General features: G+C 37.2%; 1 protein-coding gene across 3 annotated transcripts in view; it reads right to left on the bottom strand.

Moving 5' to 3' along the window:
- LOC150103247 (uncharacterized) overlaps nt 1-11,249 on the bottom strand; it is a 444,168-nt gene extending 432,919 nt beyond the window's left edge. For 2 of the 3 annotated variants that reach the window (XM_090397399.1, XM_090397397.1), the window contains exon 1: nt 10,711-11,249. The gene's annotated coding sequence lies outside the window, so the exon portion shown is untranslated. Of the gene's footprint in view, nt 1-10,406; nt 10,523-10,710 lie in introns of those variants that run through there. The other variant, XM_090397398.1, reaches the window with a different exon arrangement.
- Nucleotides 11,250-26,724: the final 15,475 nt, after the last annotated feature.

Genomic DNA, 26,724 nt, shown 5'->3' with positions numbered 1-26,724 from the left:
CACTTTCAACTTTTAACAATACGTGTTCTTGAGCACACCATTCTGAGTGTCATTTGCGATCAACATTACTCCACTAGCAAACTGCTTAGAAACTGCTAGTAACAATAATAAGTCACTTATATTTTTTGCTGAAATAATCAAGTTGTTTTTCATCCCAGAAATACAAATTATTTATTTAATTTTGTACTAATTCTTGTAACAATATCAGAAGATTGATGTTTATGATACTTTAAAGCAACATCAAGAGACTTTAATCCAAACTTTACCATCTCTTCATTCTGAGTGCTCAATTTTTAATGTTCTGTCATAAAGTCTTAAATTTATAAATATCAAAATGCCACACTTACTCTTACACAAGAATTGCGATGCATTAACAATAAAACCAGAGTAAAAACCAAACTAATAAGAAGCAGTAGCAACTATGTAATTTAAGGATCATGATAAACTAGCAATTCACCTAAAGCATAGCATGCTTCCTAAACAATATGCAACATAGCAGCAAGGCTTATACGTTGGTCATACATAACTGGTAATTAGCGTATGGAATTAACAATGCATATAAAGGATATTAATTAAAGGCAACTTTAATGAATAACTTCAATATTTCGGCAACGTCACATTGCTATCTTCAGGAACATAGAAATATGGTATGTGCACGCAGCCACTAACAAAAGCAAATGAGGAAGAAGGCAAGAAACTAATATTGTTCCTAAAGTCCTAATGGTGCCCTCTGGCGGGCTAATTTGGTTGTCTTGGCCGTTGGGCTGAAGTTCTCATAATGTAAGTCTCCCAAATTTGGGGTAGTTTCATGCACCCAAATTTGTTGAGGTTTGGAACGTTTTTAGAGCTGCTGATGATTCCTTGAATTTAAGTATGAAAGATTATTCAAGGAATCATCAGCAGCTCTAAAAAACGTTCCAACCCTCAACAAATTTGGATGCATGAAACTACCCCAGATTTGGGAGACTTACATTATGAGAACTTCAGCCCAACAGCCAAGACAACCAAATTAGCCCGCCAGAGGGCACCATTAGGACTTTAGGAACAATATTAGTTTCTTGCCTTCTTCCTCATTTGCTTTTGTTAGTGGCTGCGTACACATACCATATTTTTATGTTCCTGAAGATGGCAACGTGATGCTGCCGAAATATTGAAGTTATTCATTAAAGTTGCCTTTAATTAATATCCTTTATATGCATTGTTAATTCCGTAAGCTAATTACCAGTTGATGTGCAACATAATCATACAGCATACATGACACAGGCCAAACTGGCAGATAGAAATGCAAAAATTTCTCTGATGTTGTTGTTATGACTGAAGCCAAATTATCAATGGTCACTACACCATCCCATGACAATTTAATCTGGACTAATAAATTTATTTTAGAATTTATATTATTAATTTTACTGCTTAGCACTGTTAATATTATACTATTTAATAATTGGTACAGAAGAACTTCAATAATTTTAACAACTAGTACAGCCATACTAGTGCATGGGGGGGGGGGGTTGAATATCAGCCCAGACTATAAAGCTCAACAATGATATTCCCTCAATTCTTCCTCATAGCCAGCATTAGATTTGACATCCTAGTAATTCTGGTGTTCAGTCTTGTACACTGATTACTCATAATGTTGTTTATGAGTTCTATGTTAATTTCCTTATTACTCAAAAGGAAATTAACAGACAATATAATAAATAAATTTATTTATTATTTCCAACGTTTTTCCAAAGTGAAACTGGCATCATCAGGGTAATAATACACTAGTATTGGTATGTGCACACAGGCACTACATCAGTAAGTGAGAATGAGAAATACAGGGAGGCCTATAGTCCTAAATTGCATCACCTAGTGGTTTTGAGGGAGTGTTCTTGGCTAGTGGGCCAAGAACAGCCAACATTCAAGGATCCAATTCACTACAGAAATAGAAAGTAACAACAGCCTGCTCTTCGTAGGTATCCTAGTTACAAGATGGCCAAATGGATCCTTAGCCTTCATTGTCTGTAGAACACACACACGCACGCACGCGCGCGCGCACACACACACACACACACACACACACACACACACACACACACTATATTCCCCCCCCCCCAACAGAAAGGCATTATAAAAACCTGGGCAAAATTAATTTGTACTGATAACACTGCATTTACTACTGAAGTCACCACATACAAAGTACCTTTTTTTTAGCCAATGGCTACATTTCCTACTAAGTAAAAAGAATAATAATGTCCCCCCCCCTGCTCCAAACAGACTACAACATATCCATCACCATCCCATATATCTGTGATATCTCCCTGAAAAGATGACCATGATCCTAAACAAATACAATCTTTTCTTCTTCTTCTTACTAGCATTTGTCCCTGCTTTCAGGCAGAGTCTGCCAATGGGCACTGCTTCCTCCATCTTGCACAGTCTTGAGCAATTCTACTGTTGATATCTGTTGTGTGCATGTCTTTAGTTAGGCAATCAAGCCAACGGATCTTTGGTCGGCCTCTTGGTCGTTGACATTAAGCCTCATGGCCGATTTTACCAGAGTCTTCATTGCTGTCATTTTTTACCATCATTTTATATTGCTGTATAAGTGGTATTAAACCTGATATCAAAATTGGAGATATTAATATGAGCTCTTTGCTTTATGTGGATGATGCTATACTTCTAAATAAATCCGCTACAAGTCTGCAAGATTCCCTGACTAAATTGAATAATTGCTGGAAGTTTTTTTCCCCCACTAGGTTAGACTATAATAAATTTAGTTTAAGCAAACTTAATTTTAGTTTTTAATTAATAAATAAATTTAGTGTAAGCAAACAAAGTTTGTGCCTGAAGTATCTTCAGGATTGAGGCAACTTGTGATGTGCTTTGCATTATGGGATCCTGAAGATACTCAAGGTGCAAAAATTTGTTTGCTTACACTTGGATAAAGGATTAAACTAAACTTATTATAGTCTAATCAAGTAGAAAAAAAAAAAACCTTCCAACATCTTTCTCTAAATTCAGAGTAATTTAATACTATGATGATACACCTTTTGGCAACTCGTATAGGTAAATATGACTTCTCCATTGCTTCCACCTTAGTATCACCATCTCTGGGTCTGGCTCCCACTGACGAAACCTTAATAAAGGTCAAAACTAGTCTGGGTAGTGCCCTTCCCTTAATGCATAGCAATATACATGTCAGCAAGGAGATGTGTTTTGCATTATGGGAGATACTAAGACAAGGAGTGATGAGAGCTTGGTTCACCATTACAACGAGTTGCCTCAGTCCTGAAGATACTTCAGGAACAAACCTTGTTTGCTTATACTTGGATAAAGGATTAAACTAAATTTATTATAAACTGAATAACTGTTGTAATAGATATGGTATGCAGGTCAGCAATAACAAGTCAAAGACAATGAAAATAGGCAGAAGCATTGAAAATATCAACTGCATTGTGAATGGACAACCTATAAAACAAGTAAAACATTTAGGCACAATTTTTAGTGAAGATGGTAAAATAAACAATTATTATTATTATTTAGGCCTCCAAGGAGTCAAAAGACTCATTGCCAGAGGTCCTTCCTAGGAAACATGTCTATCAAGACTCATCGTGGGAGGTCCCTCCTAGGAAACACAAAGTCTATCATACCACTCCTTAAACTCATTGACTGTTCTCGCTCTCACCACTCTATCAGGCAATGCATTCTATGGTTCAACCACCCCTCCATGCAAAGAAAACACTCCTCACTCTCTTGCTCACAGTTTCTTTTCGTAACTTCAAGGAATGGCCACTTGTCATCACTCCTTCCCACTGTTCAGCCAAGTGAAAGAACTCCCCAGTGTCAACCCTGTAACCACCTTTCAACAGTTTAAAAGTCTCAATCATTCACCTCTCCTTCTATCCACCAAACTCTACAGTCCACATTTCCTCAGCCAATCCTCATAACTAACATTGTACAGTCCTGAAACTGTCTTTGTTATCTGCCTCTGTACCCTTTCCACAGTTAATTTATCTCCTTCAAATCTGAGAACAATAGTCCAATTGTGGTCTGATCAGGGTCTTATACAACGGAATGATATCTCTTTTATCTCTGCAGGTCAGCGTTATTCTCATTATTGCAGCAATCCTCTGTGTTACTTTCACCATCTTTGCAATATGTCCCTTGAATTTCAGGATTCTATCAATCATCAACCCTAGATCTCTTGTCTCCCCTACTTCCTCCAGTATATCTCCTCCAATAGAGTATGCAGCATCCCATCGATGTGTCCCAAACCTCAAGACCTTACATTTTGCTGCATTAAACTGACATTCCCATTCATTTGCCCATCTGTCTAGCTTATTTAAATCCTCTTGCAGGGCTACCATATCTGCTCTATTACTAATAACCCTTCCCAGCTTCACATCATCCACAAACAACTGAATATTCCCTGTAATCCACTGACAATGTCATCGATATAAAGATTAAACAATATAAGTCTCAGTACTGAGCCCTGTGGGACCCCACTTGTAATTCTCTACCTTCTTGAAAACTGCCCCACCATACACAACTCTCTGATACCTATCGGACAGCCAATATGGAAATAGACAACAGAATCAACAAAGTTGGAATGGTAGGAAGTCAACTGGATAGATTTCTATGGAATAAGAGAGAAATTAGTCAAAACACTAAATTAGCTGTATACAAGACAGTGTTCAAACCAATTTTAACTTATGGATCTGAGAGCTGGGTTAGAAGTAAAACACTTGACCAAAGACTAGAGACCATAGATATGAGTCCTGAGAAAGATTAGGGGGTGTGAACAGATGGATCAAGGGCACTTGACATTATTAGCATCCAGGAATGTGTTAGCAGAGCTAATCTCAGGTGGTATGATCACTTAAACAAAATGGGAGAGGAAATATTAGCAAGAGAAGTGTTCTCTGCCAGGTTGGCAGGAAAACGACCCAGAGGAAGACCAAGATATAGGTGGATTTGTACAGTAAAAAATGCCTTAGAAGATAAAAATATAAGATCTGATAATGTTGGAGTCTTGACAGGTAACAGATTGATTGGGAGGAAAATTGTAGATAGGAAGTTAGTAATGATGTAATTTTTTTATGTAATACTATCGTATCCTGTAAACTCCTTGATGGTACATGTCAGGAATTTTATGATGATGTCTTCATTGCTATGTAGCACATGGTCATACCATCTTAGGCATGCCCAGTGGCGCACCCAGAGGGGGCCCGGGCAGTCTCCCAAAGAAAAGGAAAAAACACTAGAAAATTTTCCAAAAATCTTTTCCTAATTAAAATTCGTTTTTTTACTTAAATTAAGGGGATATTAAATCCCACATAGTTTTAAAACCGAATAAGAAACTCAAAGATTGGAATCAGAGAGTTTCTTGCCGAATATAGTGAACTATAAAGTATCGGCGACACTAGCATTAGCAAATGCAAGTGATCCTAGTACGTAGTACAATACCGGGGCAGCTCGTTGCAAAGGTGGAGGAGTTCAGATCGCTATTCTTAGGTATTTTCCATAATGTAAAAACACATTTCCTAGGAAATGTATGCTGTTATTACATTATGGAGGGAGGTCACTACCCAGACCGGTTTCAGCCTTTTTTGAGGCTTCATCAGTGAGTAGCTAGACCTAATACCAAAGTGTATAGCGAAAAGAACTTATATACTCTGCGAACGAGTTATCCAAACAGGTGCAACCATTAAGTCCATTTTTTTAATTTATGTTGTGTCATGTCTTCTATTTCTATACTACTTATGAATTAACAATCACTGGAGATGCTCAGTCATAGGTCGTATGTGATGCGTAGTGTGTATTCGCAAGTCGCCTACTCAACTCACCCCCCCCCAAAGGTTAAATCATGAGCACTCGGCCTCCTCCAAGATTAAATCCTGAGTGCACCACTGGGCATGCCTCTTGCATCTTCTCTGGTATTGGTGCAATGCTGAGGATCTTGTGTATGTCAGTGTTTGGTATTCAGTTGAGCCTGGTGACACCAAGTGTTCTTCTCAGCATTCTCATTTCCATGGTATGGAGGATTTGCTCATGTTTATTTGTTGTTGGCCAGCATTCTGCTCTGTACATAGCTACTGGTCTAATAACTGTTCTATAGATCTTTGATTTTAGGTATAGTGAGATCTTCTTATCGCGAAGAACTCCATCATCAGCATATAATATCATCAGCATATAATAGTGTCCAGGGGTGTGGCTTCTGAATATCCTATTATTACAGTGTCCATACAAAGGATGAAGAACACGGGGGGGGGGGGGGGGGATAGGCAGATCCCAGATGAACTCCTACCTTTATTGGGAAGATGCCAGCGTTTCCTGCTGCGCAGCATACTGTGCTGGTGAAGGTTTGATATGGCATTCTTATGCATTGCACATACGCTTTAGATACATAATGTGTTCTCAATGCCTTCCAGATAAGATCGTGTGGTATACAGTTGAATGCCTTTTCTAGATCTAAGAAAGCCATGTGTATGTTTTCTTTTTCTTTTCTAGATGTTTCTCTATTAAGAGCCAAATGGCACGGATTGCATCTGTTGTTCCACAATTTTTAATGAATCCACACTGATGTAGTGAAACTTCAACAATGGCTCTAGGCATGTTGGGTATTCATTCGAAAATCTTCATTGTATGCAAAGTAGCCAAATTGGTCTGTAGTCACAAATTTGGCTACTTTGCAGTAATCCCAATGTATCCCTTGCCTTTCCAGATGGGAACTGTTATACTAGTTAACCAGATTGATGGTATTTCATTTTAATTTATGATCTTGTTAAACAGCATTGTCAGCCATTGTGCTCCTTGTGGTCCCAGCAGCTTCCAGATTTCAGCTGGTATATCATCTGGGCTGGTGGCCTTGTTGTTTTTCATTGATGATCTGCAGTATGTACAGTGCTGATAAGGGGCACAGGCCCAAGGACTGCTGTGGCTATTTGCAATGGTTAAGTGTGGGAACTCTTCATTACTGATCTTATCAAAGTAGTTTCACCAACAATATGAAAGACTTTTCCTTGACCCTGCTTCTGCCTTATGAAACTATCCTAACCTCAACAAATTTAGTTGCATGAAACTGCCCCAAATTTAGGAAGTTCTCATCCTCTGTGCTTCAGCCCCAACAGCCAAGGACCCCAATTTAGCACACTAGACGCACTAGTTAGGCCTACTCTCAGTTGACATGCTTCATCTCATTACTTAGCATACTTAGCATGAATCTGTTTTTTATTCCCTGATGATGGCAATTTGACTTTGCTCAAATATAGTCAGTATTAATTAAATTTATTTTAGTTAATATAGTAGTCTCATTGTAATTTCCTTAAAAAATACAACTATGGTCCATGTATAAGCATATGTAGACAATGGTCTACATATAAGTCTTACCATCAGAATAAAGGATGCAGTGACTTATGTCTATACACGAATGTTAGGAGTATCAAACACAATGAGATAGAGTTTGTGGCCTTAGTGAATATGTTGGGACCTCAGATTTTAGGTATTAGTGAGACCTGGCTCCAAGAGGCAGACATACTAATTGGTATCGAGTGTAAAGGGTACAGTATTTTTAGGAAGAACAGACAGGAGAGGAGGAGGGGTGTGCTGGTAATAATATTGGATGATCTGAATACAGTTAGAGTTCACACCTATGACTGCAATACTGGCAATGGTTTTCAATGTGGCGGTGAGTGAGTTTGAAGCCATCTAATGTGATGTGCAGTCTGACAATCAAATGCATAGATGAATGTTGTTACACCCTACTATATATTTGGACTCCATGGAAGTGCCCTTACAATAATAATAAAAATGAAGATGGTGAGCACTAGATTTTTTCTCTCATAGAGTGGTCTGTGATTGGAATGGATTGTTATTGGAGATGGTGAGTGCAGGTAGTGTGAATGAATTCAAGAACAGGTATGACAGCTGGTGTGTGGTTAACATATAGCCTCACTCAATGAGTCCCTGAATTTCTGGGGGGAGGGAGAAGTCTCTCTTAATAATAATAATTATAAAATACATATACTGGAATCTATAGTCTGCAGTAAAGAGTAGGCAACATGCTTTCACAACAGACAGATAAAAAGAGGAGGTAAACAGGAATGTTTATTGGCATTGTTGTTTGTGATATTCTTGAAAAAGATATGCAGACGATACAGTACTAATAACAGAATAGAGGACTGGAAAGTACAGTTAATAAAACAGCTGTGATAAAATAATTGCATTTAAAGCAATAGATAAAAACCAAACATAAGCTTAAAAAGCCACACTACAGAACAAGTAGACAGATTTTATACATCTGGAAAGTCTAATCTCTTATGAGGGAAACTGTGAACAAGAAATAAAAAGAATACAAATAACCAAATCAGAACAGCTTTTCTTAACATGAAACAAATACTTACAAATAGAAAATTCAATATAAATACAAGAATAAGACTGTTAAGTTGCCACACACCTGCATTATAAATTCTACATCTATAAATATAAGAATATGAATAATGGCTTGCTATATATATATTCTACATTAATGTACACCTGAGAAGGGATCGATGGCTTTGGAGATGTGGTTGCTAAGAATGATGTGGATTAGTTGGATATGACGGTTATAAAGAAAACAAGACTTATAAAGTAAACCAAATAAGCATACTGAATGAAATCAAGAAGAGGGAAAATGAAATTCTAAGAACAAGAGGACTGACCAATATGATTATCAAAGGAAACTATGGGAAAGAAGAGGAATAAGCAATCACTTTATGAAGGACATGGAACACTGGTCAGGCAAAAGTACCATCCAGATCTATCATATAGATGTATAAGGCAAGAAACTGAAAATCATGGCTGCCAACACCTCTGGATCAGAGATGACACCTAAATGAAAGAATAAATGAAATTATTTAAATATAGCAATTTTGGCAGACTAATCCCAGAACAAATTCAGCTGGCAACTGAATAAAAATAATGCCACTCCTTCTGCAGACATGCCTTCTCATGGACTGCATAATGCATCCCCATGGCCGCCTAGTATAAATGTAACAAATTCATTCTGGATAAGATCACACCTCACATATATATATAGTTTAAAACTATACAGAGCAAAGAAAGAAAATCTAGATTGACAGATTGTCTTTACACATCAAAAAGGGCAATATACAGGATATAGTAATTAAGAAAGAAAAAACGTATTTAGTATATATCACTGAAACGTTTTTAAAATCACACCATGTATATAACTTCCATCTGTGATGATATTCTAAACAGTTCAAACGGTATGAATCATTTGATTATAAGGAAAGGTTATTAAATAATATCGTTTAAACTGTTTTAAAAAATGCATTATATGTTTAACTGCAGTAAATAATACACTAAAATTAAAATCTAGCTACAGGTTATGCTCAAGTACACAGATGAATTACTTTTATGTGCAGTATGACTAACAGCAGTTAATACGAACCTCCTCACACTGGATATTATTTCAGATGCGGTGTACGATACTAGTAATAGGGTTAATGTAAGGAACTAGATGCAGTAAACAGTTAACGCTGTTTATCGCCAACTGGATCTCTTAATTACTTTTTTGTATATCAAACACAGAAAAATAATAAAATTCATATTAAAGTTTATTGCAGAGCAAGATGTGCATAGAAACTGCAGGATGGGAGTTGTCAACGCTCAAACAAATAACAAAACAAATAAATTAGTTACTGGAAGTGCTGGAAACACTGAAAATACTAGTGCTTCGTTTTCTAATTTAGAAATCGACGCGAAGTATATATCATGTTCGGTGTGCTTCATCTAGCAAGAGAATTTCTAAAAACTTTCATCTCCTGATTAAACAGACCAGACAGATTGATATGAGACAGTATGACTCTCTCATATTTACATAAACTTCAGTTATTTAAATAATTTATTTTTTCTGAAATGCTGTTTGAAAGAAATGGCGAACTGCGTAATTCAGTCTGAAATATATGATGTGCGAATCAATACGTGATTTCAATCACAATCGCTTATTGATTCTCAAGTATAATACGCATTGTTATTAATACAACATGTCAAATGATCGCATATTATAAAATATGTACACAATAAAACACATCGTACCCACACAATTTGAAAACAAAATATTTTATGAAAAAGATCCAGGAAAAAACGGTCCAAAACTTGCGCCATTCTGAACCCTTTATATTTCTATTCCATATGAAACAGCATAATTATGTTCTATACAGAAAATATTATACTGAAATAGTCCTGGTATGATTATGAATTTTAGTTTCTGATTAGCAACCTTTCAGAGAGAGAGAGAGAGAGGAGGTGAGAAGATGAATTTGCAGTTTCGCTCAAAAGGAAACGTTTCATTAAGAGAAAACGCAATTTTCATTTGCACATAAATGTATTAATAAGCACATGGCTCATCAAACTACACATACCTGCCTAGCCGAAATTCATTACTTTTATACAAAACAAAATATTTAACGGGGGAGAAAATACCCTTCGATATAACGAAGAATCAGTTCTTCAAGTTATTTTATACCGATACAATTACACCTGGCAGCCTTGAATATATATACACTAAATGATTCGTCAACTGTCTAAAATAGTGGAAAGCAGGTGAATTAAAAAAACCATGTAGTATAAACATAAACACGCTAGTTAGTTAGTTAGTTATAAAACAGTAAAAAACCGCTAAATTTAGAAACAAGCGATCATTGTCAGCGCAGTCGCAGTACTTACATGAGAACAGCAGTTTCCGAAATGTATGTTATCCATGTTCAAAATTGACTGGAGATCATCGCTTAGAACAACATTGGACATCCCAATTAAGTCCTCTCAGTGAGTCGGTATTTTTTCAAAACATACTATGACAAGATGAAGAGATGTTCAATACGAAATGTCCGATTACAATCAATAACATTTCTCCTCTTCCTTGTGCAGAATAAATAGATACTAAACGTTTTATTCACAGTAGCGTTCCTAAGTGCAGGCCGCGTGGTTTTCCAGGCGGGACGCATTTACTAACTTTTGTTAGTAAATAAATAGAATTTTTTTTTAAATCTTAACTTGTAAATTTTAAGAACCAGGTTAAAATACGATCTATTAAAAATGATATTAATTAAAAAGGTCTTTTACAAAATTAGTTTGATTTCAGTATAATAATATGCATAATTTTCCCACATATTTCAACACGCGAGTGTATAGTAGTAATACGTAATGTCGTCCACTATGTGTCGCCATAATAAAACCAGAAATGGGCCGTGGAAACATAACTAGCAAAAATTTTTATAGGAATGGGAATTTAACATCTTGGAACTGAGCTACTGCGACCAAGCGGGTATGGGAATGGCGATCAGAAATGGTGGTTAGCTGCGAACACCAAATAAGCAGTCGCGGACCAATTGGGGGCATGTCTGGAGACCCTAAGATGGCATTCCCATCACCAGACTAGGCTGCGGATGGTTGGTAACCAGCCCAGCTGACAAATTCTTATACACGCAAATTTCAAGGGAATAAAAACCGAGCAGCCCAAACAGACAAGGGAACAGAAGTGGAAAAAAGGACTACGAACTGGATACTGATTGGAACAGTAAACATAAGAGGCATCAATCACAAGATTGAAGAAATACAAAAATCCCTAACAGAAATGAAACCAGAAATAGCAGTAATTTCAGAAACAAAGAAAAAAAAAATCAAACGGCTATACAGCACTTCAGGATTGCAGTGTAGCATACAGTGGAGAACCCAACGAGCAGCTGCAGGTATAGCCATAATGATCAGTAACAAATGGAAAAACAAAATTGAATCATATTTGGATCTCTGAAAGAATAATAATAGCTAGACTTAAATTAAATAAGAAATTTATTACAATCATAGGAATATGTGCATCTGAAGAAGAAAAAAAAAATCTGAAGTAGAAGAATTCTATAAAACCTCCAAAATGTAATTCAGAACACACATAAACAAGATTACTTAATCATTGCAGGTGATTCCAAAAGTAGAATTGGATCAGATACATTTAAAGATTTAATAGGTAATCAAGGAGAAAACACCATAAATATACATATACATGGAAAGCCAGAGGATATAAAAACATCATTGAGTATATAATAGTGAGTGAAAAACTAAAGAAGATGGTAAGAAATTGCAGATTATGCAGAGGATGAAATATTGACTTAGACCGTGATTTATTAATCAGTACTATTAAGATCCCAAACCAGAGAAATAGAAACAATACAAGAACACAAAAACAAAAGCAGGAGCAATTTTAGATGGAACTGTTACATTAAGATAGTATAAAAGAACTATATCAAAGAAGACTTAGGAATGATAACAAAGAAAATAAATGAAGATACAGATATAGAAAAATGAATGGTAAAACATTAAAACAATAGTAAAACAAGCAGCAAATGAAACCATATGAACAAAACTGCAAAGAAAAAAGGAAAGAACTCAGAACCTGTAACCCAGAAACATAATCTTGAATAAGAAAGAAAAAAGAAACGTACCTTAAATGGCTAAACGAGAGAACCATAGGAAATGAAATATAACAGAATAGAATATAAACAGAATGGAGGTGTAATAATAATAATATAAAAGAATAAGAGCAATAACAAGAAGAGAAACCAGGAAAATCAGAAGACAGGACTGGGAAAAGTTTGTATCAAGATAAATGGACCTCAAATAAAGAGCGCTATAAAATCATAAAAAATGACTCAAGAGACAAAGGATAATCTAAAATTAGAAGGTCCCTCCTCGAATGAATGGGGGGGTCAATGACTATACCCAGCTTCTAAACAATAATAATCTAATTGAAGTAAAACAAGTAATAAGACAAGATACAAATGAATAACCAATATAGTTTAATTATCTAAAGAAAATATTTTAAAAAATTAAAAAATAGAAAAGCTACAGGAGAAGATAGAATAAATTCAGAACCATACAAATACAGCTCTAAACAATTTTAATTACGTTAATTGAATTCCTAAACAGAATATAGGAACAAGGAAACATTCCACAAGAATGGAAGACAGCAAGTCATAAACATATTCAAAAAATGAAACAGAAAGGATTGCCGAAACTACAGAAGAATATCCCTAGTATATAAAATAAAATAAAATGTGCTATAAAATATATCTAGTTATAATTAAAAGTAAATTAACACTATGGGCCAAGGAAATTATTGGAGAGGAACATTACTGCTATAGGAAAGGAAAATCCTGCACAGATCCAACATTTATACTCAAACAAATTATAGAAAAAAAAATAGAATTTAACCTGCCAACATATATGGCCTTCCTGGATTATAAGAAAGCATGTGATCAACTTAACAGAATAAAATTAATTAATATGCTTTGTGAATTGAAAGCCCAACATCAAACCACCAAAGCAATATCAAATATAATGGAAGACAGCTATATTAAAATTATAGCTTTCTTAAAAGATAACAAAATAAAATAAAATAAAATAAAATAAAATAAAATAATATATATATATGAAGTTATTTTAAATATAAACCTGGTTTTTTTTACTCCATTTCCCAAGTAAGCAAACAGACAAGTCAGTCAAGTTTGCACCTGCAAGTGTTGCAAGTCTAGCTGACCCTGCACGTAGTGCAAGATCAAGGCAACTCATGGAAAAGGTAGAATAAGCTCTGATCACTATTCTTAATATTTACCCTTAATGCAAAGCACATCTTCGGAGGAGATGTATGATGCTATGTATTAAAGGCAAGGGGCCACGACCCAGACCTGTTTCGACCTTTATTGAGGTCTCGTCAGTGGGAGCCAGGCTAAGAAATACTAAGTTTTAAGTAATACAGAGCTTATAGAAATTTTACCAACACAAGTTCCCATAAGGTGCTTTGACCTTATTAAATAAAAATCTCAGGATGAGAGATAGATGTAGAAAGTTTTTACCTTGGGTATAATATACGTTAAAGATACCAAGTTATTTTAAATATAAACCTGGTTTTTTTACTCCATTTCCCAAGTAAGCAAACAGACAAGTCAGTCAAGTTTGCTCTTGCAAGTGTTGCAAGTCTAGCTGACCCTGCACGTAGTGCAAGATCAAGGCAACTCATGGAAAAGGTAGAATAAGCTCTGATCTGTCTGGGTGGTGGCCCCCCTTGCCTTTAATACATGGCATCATACATCTCCTCAGGAGATGTGCTTTGCATTATGGGTAAATATTAATAATAGTGATCATATATATATATATATATATCGCCAGACCGTGAAATCCATCCTCCTACGAACACCAGAGAGACATTGCCTACAAAGAACTAGAGCAAGTGCCCTGTCAAGCCATGTCCTGTTTTCAGTAAACACAAACAATGAAGGCCGCCAACATGAGATAAACTGGACAACAACTTCAAACCTTCATATATGCCACGACGAGGTTGAACGCCGCATAGTCGAGTCTAAAGAAATTGTTATGGACTCTCATTATATAAACAGTAACCTTAGTTACAATTTACCAGACTCATTCAACTCTGCTATCAGATACTGGCGCACTCGTGAAGTCACACGCTCACAGATGCCTAACAATAGAACTTTAACACGGACTGTAGCATCAGTTCAAAGTTAACTAAAGTTTATAATAGTCGAATTTCAATGACATAATGTTTCTTTATAGTGTTTTTTTATTTTCTTTCTGTGTTTCTTAACGCTTGAAGAAGTCAGCCCTTCCGACGAAACATGTTGCGTTGTGAATAAATTTAAATTTAATTGTTTGTTCTAACTCTCGGATCTAAGTCAGTATAAAAAAATATGAATACATACATACATACATACATACATACATATATATATATATATATGGGAATAAATTTTTAACTTGAGTATATTGTATATTAGGATAACCAAGCAATTTTATATGCTTGGTTATTTTAGCTCCTAATCCCAAGTATGCAAACAATTAAGTTTGCGCCTGAAACAAAGTTCAAGTCTAAAGATGGTACAACACCTGTGCAACTCAATGGGAAAATACTAAGAATAGTGATCAGAGCTTTACCCACCTTTACAATGAGTTGCACAGGTGTTGTACCATCTTTAGACTTGAACTTTGTTTCAGGCGCAAACTTAATTGTTTGCATACTTGGGATTAGGAGCTAAAATAACAAAACATATAAAATTGCTTGGTTATCCTAATATATATATATATCTTTATACAGTCATACTCCGACTTACACGATTCCGGAGTTACACATTTTCTTATATCTTATATTATTATTATTACAGGCAACTCCAGAGAGTCCTTAGACGCATCAAGAGAGGCCCGAAATCATGTTGATCACAACTATTCCACATTCACACAGTGTCTATCATACCTTGTCTTAAACTCATTCACTGTCACAGCACCCAGTACAGACTCTGGTAGCTTATTCCACTCATTCAGCACTCTAAAAGTAAAGAACACAGCTCTAACACCTTTACTAACCACACTCTTGGCCAGCTTCCATGGAGGTCCCCTAGTCCTCCCACCACCAGCCCTGTTCTCAAAAATATCTTCTGAATTAATCTTATAGAAACCCTTTAGTAATTTGAATGTCTCAATCATATCTCCCCTCCTCTGCCAATCAACCAATTTCTGTAACCCACAAATCCTCAAACTGTTCTCATAAGGTTCCACAGACCTGCTATCATCTTGGTCACTCGCCTCTGGATCCTCTGAACCTCCTCCCCACCAAGAAAAAACCTAGGTGTGATCAAATCTCGGCACAGTAGTCGAGATGGAGTCTTATCAAAGCTCGATACAGAGGAACAATAACATGCTTGTCTCTGCTCGTCAAAGTATTTTTCAGCAACCAAGTGATTTGATGAGCTGATTTGGCCACTTTTACAATGTGCCCCCTAAACTTCAACTACTTAACCGCCAACACTCCTAAATCTCTCTCCTCCTGGAGTACAGTTCCACCAATGTAGTAAATAAACTGCTGCTAATCTTTTCACCCCAAAATGTATAACTTTACATTTTTGCCACATTAAATTGACATCCATTCTCCTTAGCCCAGACCACCAATCTATCCAAATTATCCTGCAAAATTTTGACATCATCTGCATTCACTATTGCCCTACCCAACTTTGCATCATCCGGAAACAAATGAACTGTTCCTCTCAGATCCTTTCCTATATCATTAATGAACAAATTAAACAGCAGTGGTCCTAGAACAGATCCTTGTGGCACACCACTGGTCACAGGCTGTCTTTTGGACTCTACTCCCGAATAAACCACTCACTGATATTTCACCATCTACCACCCTCCTATCCATCTCACCAACCCTATATCCATCCCCATATGCTGCAATTTACTGATTAGAATTCCATGTGGTATCCTGTCAAAGGCCTTAGCAAGGTCCAGTAGAATCACTGTAAACCCATTACCCTTATTCAGTTCAGCTGTCACTGTGTTATAAAAAGTGAGCAAGTTACTGAGGCATGACCCCACTCTTCACGAAACCATGCTGTCCGCAATACAGTATCCCATTTTCATCTATCCAATCTTTTATTTTCCTCTTGACTATTTTTCTCCAAGACCTTGATAACGATTCCTGTTATGCTGATTGGTCGGTAATTTTAGGCCGCATTCGCAGTGTCGCACATGCTGTGAACAAGCACTGACGTATTCCGCGCGGTCTCCATTCATACACGATTTTTATAGTCTAAAAACCTTGCGATTGTTTAATATTATGTTCTTGATAAAACTTTTAATAAAAAATAATAATGTCGTCGAAAAGAAGCAAGTCCGATTCTTCTACAGCTAACAAGAAAAGAAAAACATTGACTTTGGAAACAAGTCCCAACATTATTAAGGATTTTGAAGGAGGAATGAAAATTTGTGAGCTAGCAAAGAAGTTCGATCTACAGGAATCCACAGTAAGAACAATCATAAAAGAAAGGTTTACAGATTTTGGAGGACATAGATTCTAACGAGGAACGAATTGTAGCCGCAAGGAATAAAAAAATCATTAGCTTCCTATGAAGAAATTTTGCATGACAAGAAAAATACATTATGCCGTCAGATGAATCTATTAGATTTTTATGAAACCATCGACATCGAAATAACTTCTTTTTTTTTGTACGAAAAACTACAATTATGATTATATTTCTTAAAAAATATAGGTGTTTTTGTAAACCTTTGGTCTTAATTAACTAATATTTTGTATGTTTGTATATATAAATTATATGCAAAATTATACCACGAGTTACGCAAATTCGACTTACGCGCTTTTTGTTGGTCCCACATAACGCATAACTGCAGGATATGACTGTGTTTGTTTATATTATTATTATTATTATTATTATTATTATTATTTGACACCTCCAGGAGTCGAAAGACTCATCGAGGGAGAGTGTGCCAACAGCATCGAACAATGGGCCCCATCCAACTACTAACCGCGCTCAAACTTACTTAACTGAGCCATTAGTAGCAGGGTCTGGCTCCCACTAACGAGACCTCAATAAAGGTCGAAATCGATCTGGGTAGCTGCCCTTCCCTTAATGCATAGCATCATACATATGCAAGGAGATGTGCTTTGCATTAGGGGATATACTAAGACAAGAGCTTACTCCACCTTTACCGCGAGTTACTTTAGACCTGAAATTACTTCTGGTGCAAACTTTGCTTACTTGCTTGTTTGCTTGCTTGGAAAAAGGATTAAAACCAAGTTTATAAAATTGCTTGGTATCTTTAACATGTGTGTGTGCGTGCGCGCGTGCGTGCGTGTGTGTGTGTGTTTCTTAGGATTAAATGACTGGGAAACTGAGATAAGAAGTAAATAAATAAATAAAGAAAAATAAATCAGCTAACACCTTTTAATCCCATATTGACAATTGACATTTATGTCTTTAGGGGTGAAGCAAGATGTTTTTCATATTCCCCGCTATCTGTTGTGGTTACAGTGAGGGTAAAATTTATGAGCAGTTTGCTCGCCCTGAATGGGCATGGAGATTATGCATCGCTATGGGATGCTAATATAGCTTTTGGTCTTCTATATTTGAATATTTCCGTTGGATCGTATGCTGCAGCTTGCTGAACCAAATCGTTGGGATGTGTGGACGTCTTTAGGAAAAACTTGGTTACTAAGGATTGTGGAAAAGAGAAAATATAGGGAATATTTGTGTCTCTGTGGAGTGATTGTTTCTAACATACCACGGGGCATTCAGAATCATTCTCAAGCACTTGTTCTGCACTCGCTGTATTTTGATAATGTTAGCATTAGAAGTGTGTGGCTCCAGGCCGGAGAAGCATAGGTAATTATAGGACGAATCGTCATCTGGTATAGTTGCAATTTGATTCTGTTGCTGAGCTTGTTATTTCTATTAATTAGCGGATATATCTGAGCTATGGCTTTAGATGCCTTTGTTCATGCAGACTTGGTGTGCTGATTGAAAGATAGCTTTTTGTCGAGAATTACACCCAGGTAATTTGTTTCTGTCTGCCAGGGGATTTTAGTATTGAATAGTAACACATCTCCTGCAGGAGACATTGGCCGTTTTGAGAAAAGAATGGCTGAGCTTTTCTGGGGGTTGTCTTCCAATCTCCATTTGGAGAACCAACCCTCCAGCTTTGGAAGATTTTCTTGAAGCTTTCTGGTAATGAAATGGGGTCTGAGAGAACTGGTTAGTATTGCTGTATCGTCCGCATACAGGGCCAAAATGGAAGTCATCGGATTGTGCGGGATGTCTGACATGTATAGAGAACAGCAATGGAGCTAGTAGAGATCCCTGCGACACTCCAGCAAAGATTTGACGCTGAGAGGATGTAGAACCGTTGATTTTTACTTGCATTGATCTATTCTGAAGATATGAATGGATTAAACGAACCATTTTTAGTGAGGTACCGGCTGAGATAAATTTGTGCAGGAGTCCAAAATGCCAGATTTTGTCAAATGCTTTGGATAAGTCTAGGAAAGCGCCTGTGCACTGACGCCAATTGTAGCTGGTGGTGATGTATTCGACAATTCTATGGATTTGCTGGGTAGTACTATGGTGTTGCCTAAAACCAACCTGGTTTCTTTAGGGAGGATGTTTAGGTCGTTTACTGAGGTTTGGAGTAGTGAGAGGATGACCTTCTCTGCAAACTTTCCCAGATTTGAGATGAGACTTATTGGGCGATAATTTTGCGGTAGGTGGGTCTTTGCTTGGCTTATGTATAGGAATTACGTCAGCCAGTTTCCAGGTGGAAGGAAAATAGTGAAATCTTAAGATTGCATTGGGTACTGGTCTGGTGGACTACTGCTTTTCGGGGCAGAAGTTTAATCACCCGATTAGTAATGCCGTCAGGCCAAGGAGCTTTTTTTGTTCTTTAATTTTTTAATAATGTCATATATCTCAGCATGATGTTGATGTTGGTGCAATAACGTCAGTGCTGGTGATAGGAATTTGAGTGAGTGTCTGACGTTGCTGTGAATCTTATATATGTGTGGTCAAAATCAAGGTTTCCATACGAAGGCCTGCATTGCTCCTCTAAGTTGTATACTATAACTTCTGCTTTGTCTACATCTGTGTGAGCAAGGGCCAGGTCAGAGAATATTGGGGGAAGGGATCTGTCTTGGTTTTTGATATTTTTCAGTAGTCCCCAGATGGAGTGATCAGTAGGTGAAATGAGGATAATTTTTCATCCCATACTTGGTCTCTATGAGCTTTGAGTGCATCTCTTACCGCCCCATTTAATCTGTTTAGATTTATTTTATCTTGTGGTGCACACATGTTACGGAATCTTTTCCTAGCTCTGTTTTTGTCTCTGATCAAGTTCATGATGTCTTCAGGCAAACGATCTGGCTTGAGGGCAGATTTATAGGAGGAAGCTACTTTTATAGCAGAATTAATTTGTTGTGTGAGATTTGTAACTGCAGTTTCTACTTCTTCTTTTGTACGTATGTCAGGAACAGGTCCAATATAATCCTTGAGTGCTGCTGACCGTCTTTCCCATGTAATGTAGGAGCGAGAAGGAGGACACAGGTATTCTTGATTTCCCAGATGATAGTTCATCCATAGATATGATGCTGTATTGAAGTTTAATATCCTGCAGGATAGCTATATCTAGGATGTCAGCAGTGCCGAACGTACTGAGATGAGTTGGTTCGGTAGGGCCTGCCACAACAGCGTTGCTTGATCCTAAGTAATTGGAAAGGATGCAACCATTTTTGTTTGTGGTTGTACAATTCCACGCAGGATGCTTGGAATTCAGATCCCGGCAATAACGGTGGGCTCTCTGATGCATAAGATGGCATTTAGATCAAAGTGAAGTAGAGATTTTTGGGGAGGGTTGTAAGCTGAGTAGATTTTCAGTTTGCCAGTGGAGCTGGTGACTACTACCACTCCTGTGATCTCAAGGTTAGTGGTTGAAGGATTGCTCACAGAGTGGTGCTTAATGTAGTTTTTAATGACGATGGCAGTGCCTCCGCCTCTGTAGAGCAGTCTGTCATTTTTGTGTAGGTGATAACCCCTTATTGTAGGATTGTCTGAGGGTCTTAAATGAGTTTCACTGATTAAAATAACATCTGGTTGATACCTGTATGTGAAATCCCGAGTTCCAGAATTTTGTTTTTGAGGCCATTTGCGTTCCAAGCAACTATCTGAAGAGATGCTGGAATGAGTTTGTTACTATTCATTTATGAGAGCTGTGAGGATGACCTGCGTTTCATGAAGAAATCTTTTAGTGGAGGTTTCAGTAGGGTTTGATAGGCTGAAATTTTGTATCATGTTTGCTAGTGAGGCCATAATAACAGCTGTTAGGTTTTTAAGTGCTGTTGGTTGATTTTGTTCTGGAATTGGTCTAATTGTACGGGTCACATCGGCATAACTTCTTGTGTGCTTTTGGGTGTCTCTATTATTGGAGGTCTCTGACTGTGGCCGCTGAGTCTCCAGTTTTGATGTCTGGGCCTCTGGTGTTCTTGTACTGTAGGAGTAGGGCTGATTGACTGCCTCCATCCGTCTGTTCTTTGGGTGCCTCATCCTTTTGTAGTTCGCAGGATGAGGGCCACTGCAGTTGGCACATTTGGCCGAGGTGGTGCTTGGCTTTGTGCAGGTATTTGTTGGGTGGCTGTCTCCACATTTCAAACATGTATATTCCGCTCTGCATAGATTCTGGCCATGGCCAAACTTCTGGCACCTGTGGCACTGCCCAGAAGATGATCTTTTACGGAGTGGTTCCGGTGTGACGATGAGACCACAGACTGTTATTAAGTTGTAGATGTCCTTGTATATTTTATGAATATCAACAAGGACTAATAGCATGGGAGTCTTGTCTGCTTTGTACATTTTGCTGACCTTGACTGGAGGCAGATCCTGAGAATTTAGGCCAGCATCTACTTCTGCTGTGTCAGTGTCTTCACAGACACCACGAAGGACCACTTTTAAGTTTTTTTTCGGAGCTGAGCGCAAAGGTATGATACTGGATGCCTCTGTCGTGCAGTTCTTTGGTCAACCTTCTATAGTCTGTCACTGTTGCTGGCTGGATCTTTATGCCTTCATCCATGTTTTTGGCCTTAATGAAGCCAATATGCAGAATGGACATTGTGGATCTTAGAGCTGCCCACTTATGCTTTTCTCTAAGGATGATCGGAGGCACCTTTTCTTTGGGAGAAATAGCGGCGCCCGAACCCTGAGAATCCTGTTCCATTTCAGTATTGTCATTGTGCGGTTTATCTGTTTTTCGCTTTTTTTGCGTACGTGCACTTCTAGAAAGTCTGAAGGAGTTGAAGGCACCGATTCTAAACGATCTTCAGCGACAACGTCTGAGACACATTCAGGGAGAAACGTGTGATACAATTTCACTTTTCCCGCCAATTATCACTCAGCAGCTTTCATAGTCTGAGGAATTCCATGTATACTTCCTCGAATTTTGTCTAATTCAGAAGTTTTGCCATTTCAATAATTTAAAATGTGTTAAGACACAGATGGAGAAAGAGTAGGGATTTCTCAGGTGTCCCGAGCAGGTAATGATAATCCTGTGGACTTTTGAGGATCCACTAGCAAATCCCGTAGACACTCTTTGGTGTCTACCAGAAATAAAATGTCACTATAATAAACAAAGGAGATACTATTGGCAGTAGACCTAGCGTATCACCCTGGTAATTACAAATGACTTACCTGGATAAAGCACTATGGAAAATAAAGTGAGTGTTTATGGTAGCAAGCAATTAACTATTATTACTAATGAATAAGCATAAATAAATCGCTAAATCGCTTTCGTCTTCTACAGGCTTCTTCAGGTGCAAAAATTAAAGGAAATAACCAACAAGAACTATAAAGGAATTAACTCCAAACAGCACTAAAATATTAGCGTATACATTTCAACATTAATGAGTTGATATTTGTGTATTTAAAAACAATCTCTCTCTGACTTCATTGTTGGGCGAACGCGTGCGCTCACAATTTTGTGTACGTCAATATTGAATAGCAGCACAATGACAGTCAGACAGGTTATAACTTTGGTTATAACATATCAATCAAATTCAAAATTCATCATCAATAATACACGACACGAAACACTAACACACGAGCCTCCATCTTTTACATCTTAATCCCATGTAGGGAGTAAGCGAGGCCGTTATACCCTATCTATCTTTTGGAGACTGAGTGGGCAGTTCAATCTCCACCGGTAGCCAATCAGAAATAGCTTGCCCATGTCTATCACTAATTATAGACAGCCATCGATGAAGAGGCTGGCAAAGAAGTGCTGCCATTATACTTAACTCTAACAGGATATGTTACTCTCTGACATAATGTGGGTACTGTGGTCGATTTTCTTGACTTCGATGAAAACCCGAGCTTCCGGGAGGAAAAACCTCTTGCCTGTGCCAGAGACCGACTAACTCGGGAATCGGTCGAAAATAGGCTTAGAAAAAGTTACTGCAGTCGGCGACTAGACTTGAGATAAGAAGTAAAAACAAATTTTAATGGGACGACTAGATTCGTCTTCAACAAGCTTCTTCAGGTGCAAATATTAAAGGAAATAACCAACAAGAACTCTAAAGGAATTAACTCTAAACAGCACACAAAAAAGTTAGCGTATACATTTCAAAATTAATGAGTTGATATTTGTGTATTTAAAAACATTCTCTCTCTGACTTCATTGTTGGGCGAACGGGTGCGCTCACAATTTTGTGTACGTCAATATAGAATAGCAGCAAAATGACAGTCAGACAGGGTATAACCTTTGGTTGCTGTTGAGATGTATAGGACAGGGATCCCAGATGTCCCGTAAAATACGGGGTTGTCCCGTTGTCTCGAGAAAACTCTTCGGGACAGCCTTTTGTCCTGTATTTTAGAGTTCAAGATTGAATAAAAAAATCGATGAGTTATAATTTCTATTCTATTACAAACATCGCTCTCCGTCATTGCAGGGAACTGTAGACGATTTGTTATTTTGTCAAGTAGAGTGATTGCAACAATAAGAAGTTCGTTAGAACAATGCGCATGTGCATTGACATTTTGGAGTGTGCCGTGATATTGGAAACACCCGAACCTGTTTCTCCAAGAGAAACGGGTTCGTGCTTGCAGAGTATTAATTAGTGTACGGCTGCTGTTAAAATATATGGTTTTTCAATTCTCCTGTGACTTGCATATGTGATGGATGCGCATATTAAACTTTCACCCTCAGTCATAAGTGTTCCGTATTGTTTTACAATGTATCTGGGATCCCTAGTATAGGATTAAGGATGACTTCTTTAGATTCTACTATCTTTCTCTCTAATTCATCATAACAACGGAAAAGATTAGTAGACATGTTCCATAGTACTGGATGAGTGTGGTTCTCGTCATTAGAATTTGTGAAAAACAGAACATGGCTCGACAGAGCACTGGCTCGCGTTCTCCCGTAACTTATGTCCCCCTGATGTTCTTCGATGCGTAACTCAATAGATTTCTCTGTCTGACCAAAGTACATTTATCACAATTGTACCAAATCTTGTAGACGCAGGGATACTTGAGGTGTTATGTCTAGGTTTAGGTCGCTCAGTAAGGAGCGGAGTTTCAGTAGAGGTGTGAATAAAGTCCGTATATTGCATTTCCTAAGAAAAGTGGCCAATTTGGGAGAGATGGAGCTGTATAAGGTAGTGAAACGTTATCTCTACCACTTGTGGTATCTTCATTATGGTGAGGGAGTGGAATAAACAGGAATTTTTTAATAGTTTTCTGAAAATAGTAGTTAAGGGAATGGTAAACTTTTCAACGATAAGTTACGGGAGAACGCGAGCCAGTGCCTTGTCGAGCCATGTTTTGTTTGCCGCAAATTCTAATGAAGAAAATTACGCCCGTCCAGTATTATGGGACAAGTTTACTAATATTTTCCATTGTTACAATGAACTATGAAGAAAGATAGTAGAATCTAAAGAAATCATCCTTAATCCTGTACATCTCAACAGCTATCTATGTTGTAACCTGTCTGACTGTCATTGTTCTGCTATTGGTGTACACGAGTTTGTGAACGCACGCGTACACCCAACAATAAAGTCAGAGAGAGAAAGAGAGAATGTTTTTAAAAACGCAATCAACGCATTAGCGTAGAAATGTATACGCTAACATATTTGTGCTGTTTAGAGTTACTTCCTTACCGGTTCTGATTGGTTAAATCTTTTGTTTTTTGCACCTTTAATTTAATCCTAAAAAACATGTACTTCGACAGAATAAATCAGTCTTCCAACACACACACACACACACACACACACACACACACACACACACACACACACACACACACACACACACACACACACACACACACACACACACACACACACACACACACACACACACACACACACACACACACACACACACACACACACACATCCTTTGATATGCTGACGATCAAGTTATTTTTGCTGATAATGAAGATAATTGAAGAAAATTCTACACTTATCGAACAAAACAATAGAACACTATCATATGAAAAATATCTGTAAATAAAACGAAATCAATAGCATATCAAAGTAAAGAAATTAAAAGGTGCAAACTAGTCATCCACAACAAAGAATTAGAACAAGTGAACAAATTTAAATATCTAGTAAATTACATAAGCCCAATGGAAAACTTGACATTGCATGTAAAAAGCAAAAGTTCCTAACAGTCATTGGAACTTTGAACAGACACTTCAGTAAATAAATGTCCAGAACAACCCAAATAAAGCAAAAAATGTAAAAAAATAGCTAAACCAATTCTGAAATATGGCAGTGAAATATGGACTTGGGTAGATCGATATAAAAGACAAGTGGAAGCTGCCGAAATAAAGTTCCAAAGACTGCTCGCAGGCTATAAAAGAATATACGAGAAGAAAGGAAGAAATAAAAAAAAACAATTATTCATAACTAATGAGGACAGATGGTCAAATATTGTCTGGAAATGTAAACCAAAGGGACACCGACAAAAAGAAGATACAGAAGAAGATGGGCAGAAGACTTTTTAAACCCTTGAAAATGTTACAGGCAAACAACTGCCTAATACGGGAAACCAAGAAGAAGAAGAAGAGAATTTAACATTTGAGCTTTACTATGATGATGTACAAAACGACCATTGTCAACGATTGATCGTATTGTGCGAAGTACAGGAATGCCGGTCAGTGCCGTAGCGATAGAGGCGCCCTCCTTTTTTTATGTTTGTACCCCAAACCTAGTTTGGGGTGCAAACGTAAAAAAAAAAAAAAAAAAAAATAGATATAAAAGTCCGTTATTTTATATTGTACTGGGGGGGGGGGGATACGGCGTCCCGGCACCTACGGCACCCAACCCCCATGTTCTGGACTGGTAGGCCGGTTCTCCTTGAATTCCGATGACTCGAATTTTGAAGACTCGACACTCAGCCCATGAGTTTCAAAACGTTTCAAAAAACGTGACATATAAAGGCTTATCATTTTATATATATAGGGTAGATTTTTAAATTTCGGCAATACGCGCTTTAGACACACAAATTCTGCTACACACTGCAACTCATTTTGATGGGGTTAATAGTAAGTATTTAACATTGCATTTAGTAAAATTTAACTTGTTACATTTAAATTTTTCAAACTTTTTGTCATATTGGGATTGTGGGGGATGCAAGTTAAAGACTTGCCACAGGCGCTTCATACCCTCGTTACTGTACTGATGCCGGTTGGCGATTTCATGCTTTCTGGTAAAATGTATTCACAGATTTACCAATGAAAACTGGTAAATCTGTGGATATCCATCCACTGAAACCAATTTTCTTTTCAGCATACAAGAGGTTTATGATCTAATATAGGCCACGTGATTGATTACAGAATGACAGATATCCTACATTGTAAGGGTCGTTTCAGATTTGAATAAATACTTTTAATGGAACATGTGCACTAGACATGGCTTAAGCATGAAACAGAAATGATATAACTTTATTCAATAACTCCAGTATATTTCATCCGACTTTACATGGAGATGTTCAGGGATTTTTAATTACATTCAAAACATGAATCACAATAATGCATGATTTATCTTATCAGTATCAGATACGCAAATACTTTACATTCAATGACATTTCTCTTCTTACTAATATTTTATTCACAGTGCGGTTCGAGTGGTTTTCCAGGTGAAACGCATGAAGTATGCACATATACTATATATACCCATAATTTATGAATCATTGTGATTCATGCTTTGAATGTAGTTAACGATCTGTCCCCTTGACGATGTCAACGAAATTCGATGATATATATTGGAGTTTTTAAATGAAATTCTGTATAATTTTGATACATGTGTAAGCAGTGAATCTTACTTAAAAAATGTGTGAATATTAA

The sequence above is a fragment of the Typopeltis vanoorti genome, chromosome 9, assembly GCF_054136105.1.
Source record: "Typopeltis vanoorti isolate ZY-2024b chromosome 9, IOZ_Tvanoo_1.0, whole genome shotgun sequence".
In the NCBI taxonomy this organism is placed as follows: domain Eukaryota; kingdom Metazoa; phylum Arthropoda; class Arachnida; order Uropygi; family Thelyphonidae; genus Typopeltis; species Typopeltis vanoorti.
Note: the sequence above shows the minus strand (reverse complement) of the source record. Positions and strands in the feature narration are given on the sequence as shown.